This window comes from Chelonia mydas, chromosome 24, assembly GCF_015237465.2.
Source record: "Chelonia mydas isolate rCheMyd1 chromosome 24, rCheMyd1.pri.v2, whole genome shotgun sequence".
Lineage (NCBI taxonomy): Eukaryota > Metazoa > Chordata > Testudines > Cheloniidae > Chelonia > Chelonia mydas.
Window position 1 is genome coordinate 2945413 of NC_051264.2, and position 4403 is coordinate 2949815.

The following is a 4403-nucleotide window of genomic DNA, read 5'->3' on the forward strand; positions in this document are numbered from 1 at the left end:
CCAAGGGAAGGCCTTGATACTGTGAGCAGAAAGAGTCTGCAAAGTGAGGACAGAGATTGGAAACATTCCCAGAAACAGGTCACACTGCAAGGGGAATGCCAGACAAGTGGAGTCAGGAGAGAGCTACTGCGCAAGGGGCTGCAATTCATTTTCATTCCGTAGACATTGGTGGTTCCCGTGGGCCCTAACAGAACTTCTTTTCTTTGCAGCAGTGCTGCAGAGGTGGGCATGGAGGACACGGATCCACGCACTTAGGAGGACATGGATCCACGCACTTTGGAGGGCACAGATCCACGCACTTAGGAGGGCACAGATCCACGCACTTAGGAGGGCATGGCCATTGATCCACACACTTAGGAGGGCACGGATCCACGCACTTAGGAGGGCACGGATACACGCACTTTGGAGGGCACAGATCCACGCACTTAGGAGGGCATGGCCATTGATCCACGCACTTAGGAGGGCACGGACAGGGATCCACACATTTAGTCTTGACCTGCTTCACACAGCATGGAGGGGGCAGGCAGGGCTGTTTGCATTGCTGCTGGTAAGACATCTTCCTGGGATGTGGGCAAAACTGAAAGAAAAAGGAGTTTTCAGGGTTTGCAAAATCAAGACAAACAACTGTATTTTCTTATTAGCATCATGCACCAGAACATTCAGCAGAATCAGAGCCTGGTGCCCTCGGGAACAATTCTCCAGAGAGAGCATTGCCATTGCAAACCACTTCAGAAAGAGCAAACATGGGGGAGGATGGACTGAAATCCCATCCTGAAGCCCTTCAGTGGGATTAGTGAATTAAAGTCAAGACACTTAAAGAAAGCCCTCTTGTGAGCAGCAATATATTTTGGAAGAAGAAAACAAAAAATGAAATCCCAGCCATAAAGTTAGCTCCCAGTAATCAGAAGGAGACTTACCCAATTCACCGATGGGAGCAAGTGAAGCAGCCAAGGCGATTGAGGATCATTGAGGTGTGAGCCTTTTTATATGGTTCCTGTGGTTTGGTGTCCGGAAATGAAACACCTCAGAGCTATGTGGTTGTGGATTTTCACAATCCAAACCTCCTCCATGTACAGACTCTTCAATTGCTTGGTTGCATCACTATTTTTAATCATTATTTCGATAATTCTAATTATTTTAACAAGAGACATGACGTTATTTGAGGAAATGCTGTGTGTGAGTTGTAACACCTGATCTACGTAATTCAAATTGGAAAAAAGAATTCAATAAAGAACTGGATTCTTTGCTTTCATGAATGAATTCTTATGGATTTCTTGGGACTGAAACACAACCAGAAGTAGGAGGAAGGATCAGTTTGAGCCAAAGAGCAGAGCGGGAGGTTTGGATCAGCTACACATTTCCTTCCACCTTCTTTTAATCTGGAGGCAGCTCTTGTTCTTGCCTGTTCCTCTCTGAACGATACACATTTCATGTCCCTGGCACACAGCACAGTCTGTCACCGCTCAGCTGTGCTTGGGGATTGTGGTTTCAAAGAGAGGTTGAGCTGAGTGTGTGTAGAGAGGTGTCAGGCACGGGGCTTGTGAGGAATGCCAGGAATGCCCGGTCGCAAAGGGACCCTGGCGGCTCTGGATGGCACTCCCAACCGGGCCGTTAAATGTCTGGTCGGCGGCACAGCGGGGTTCCTGGGGCTGAGGCATCTCCCCGCATCAGCCGCCAGGTTCCTGTGGCCCCTAGGCGCATGGGAGGCCAGGGAAGCTCCGCGTGCTGTCCCCGCCCTGAGTGCCGGCTCCGCAGCACCCATTGCCGGGAACCCCACAGCGCCTCCTTGGCCACCCATGTGCCTAGGGGCCCCGCACCCTCTCCCGCACCCCAACCTCCTGCCCCAACCTGGAATACCCTCCCACACACAAAATCCTTCCCAGAGCCCCCACGCCACACAGACCACCACACCCAAACCCCTTGCCCAACCCTGAGCCTCCTCTGCACCCGAACCCCTCACCCCTGGCACCCACCCCATACCCCCAGCCAGAGCTCTCACCCGCCTCCAGAATCCCAAACCCCCACTGCAGCCCAGTGAAAGTGAGTGAGGGTTGGGGAGAGTGAGCGATGGAGGAAGGGAGGATGGAGCGAGCGGTGAGCAGGGCCTCATAGAAGAGGTGGGTCAGGGGCGGGGGCTCAGGGAAGGGGCGGGGCAGGGGTATTCTGCTTTGTGTGATTCGAAAGTTGGCAACCCCGTGTGAGGAGCAAGGAGAGTAGGCTGTGTAATTTCTGTGGGGGTTGCCAGGAGAAAGCACCATATGAGGATGGGAGAGATAGGAAAGGGGGAGGAAAGGGGATCAGAATCTGGGAGGGCACAGAGTGCGAAACCAGAAAGCTGGCTGGGACATCTGGCAGTGGGGGCGTGGGCTGGTAAAACAATTTCCGCAACAGGTCATCAGTAGGTTTTGCTCCTAGCAACGCTGACCCCACATCACAGACCTTGAGCATTGGAGCTAAAGAGTAGCTCCAGCAGCTGGAAGCACTAGTAGGCTAGCATACCAGATTAAAATTCCACGTTCTGTGATCTAGCCACTAGATAGAGACGCAACCCACATTTTACGAGGGTGCATCACTGGGAGACACAGGAAGGTCGAGTTCTAGGATCACAGGGACCTGTTGCTTCTAATAACTTGACCAGAGAAGATCAGGGCTCAGACTCTGCACACCGGCCTGCAGGATAATCCCCGTAGTGCGTTGAGCAATAGCGATTGCTGGCGCCCCTCCCATTGAATCCTTGCTGAGCCTGGAGAGCAGGTCTGATCAGATCTTCTCCAATCCTCACAATACTTCATAGGTTTGTGTAAACCTCAGAAGTTCCTGCTCTTGTGATGTACACTCCCTGCGCCAGATCCTGAGCTGGCATAAATCAGCGCAGCTCCATTAAACTGGCATCCGTATGGTGCTAAAGACACATACCATGGGCAGGATTCACCATTGCCTCAGACTCCCTTATACCTATAAGTGTCCGCCGGTGAATTCCCCCAACATCCTGTGCTCTCTGCCACCTCTTCCCTGAAAACAGGGAGTAAGAGAGGGGAAGGGGGAATGGGTTTTAATCAAGGTGATCCATAAGGCCTGGGAGCAGCCACTTCAAGGTAGGACAGTCCCTTACACTGTTCTTAATAGCTCTATGGGGTAACGAGTCCCCCTTCCCCATAGGAAAGGTGAATAGAATTCTTCCCTCCAAAACAATTCAATCAAAATTATTTTTCTCCCTTTTCATCAAATATTTTGTATGAAATGTTTTGGGTCTTAATTGAATAAAACGAAAACATCCAGTCTAAAATGTGGACTGGGTTTTTGAAATTTTTGTAGTTTTCTAGGTTTTTGCTTTATTGAGGAAAACACAGGATTTGGGGAACAATTTCTGCCCCCCCAATCAAAAAAGCATTTTTGTCAAAAAAATGTTCTGATTGAAAAGTTCTGAGCAGCTATTGGGAAAAGAGAACAGGAAGCCACGTTTGTACCGTCCTCCATCCCGCACCCTGTGTATGCAACCCTAAGAACCAAATTCTGCCCTCAGTTACACCTGTGCACCCCCATGGGGCACCATTGGACATGGTTTCCATAGGGTTGGGGAAGGGCTGCTGATAATGGCAAACCAGCATTGCCCTGTCGCCCAGCCCCAATCCATATCCACTAAATCAAGCTCTCCTCTGCTCAAGCCGTATCAGTCACATCCTAACTTCCCAAAGGAGCAGGGAGCACCCACTACTCCCACGGGAATCAGTGAGAGCACCACACCTCTGAAAAACAGGCCTCTTATTTTAACCAGTCCTATTAATCTTTGAATCGGGACAACAGAAGTTCACTGATGGATCCCAAAGTGCTGAATCCTTCAGCAGGAAATGGACCTAACTTTATGGAAGAATCATCGAAATAGTGTCAGATCTTTTCACTTCCCTGTAATAGTCTTGGAGATAGATAGATAGATAGATGGATAGATAGATAGATAGATAGATAGATAGATAGATAGATAGATAGATAGATAGATAGGAACATGAACTTCCTGACTCATCTAGGTTCAGTTTCAAGGTACCGAGTCTCAATTCCCAACTGATATCCATTAAAAACTTTCACCACCTTGTTATTCTTCTTCCGAATTATTGCCTCTTCCTACTGATGGGAAGAACACAAAGAGTCATCACATCTTGTATTCATTTATCATTCGAGGAAAAGATTTAATTAGAAGATGATTTGGGATCAATGTTACGAACGCATCTAAATTCCCATCTCGGTGATGTACACTCCGCCTGCACACTAAGGATACATCAGACAGGTCACAATGGTGAGTAATGTGTGACTGGCAGAGTGGTACAGTTCAGTATTACCTCACCTTCAGAATGGGCCTTCGCCACGGTCCATGCAAGTCAATGGAAAGACTTGGCGATATATTATGAACC

The 4403-nt window shown here is 49.1% G+C and overlaps 1 long non-coding RNA gene across 1 annotated transcript; it reads right to left on the reverse strand.

The window, feature by feature from the left end:
- Positions 1 to 451: 451 nt before the first annotated feature.
- LOC119564160 lies at positions 452 to 947 on the reverse strand. The gene is made up of 2 exons (XR_005223019.2): positions 918 to 947; positions 452 to 577 (listed from the first exon to the last, which is right to left on the reverse strand). It is a non-coding gene; the product is annotated as an uncharacterized LOC119564160 (long non-coding RNA).
- Positions 948 to 4403: the final 3456 nt, after the last annotated feature.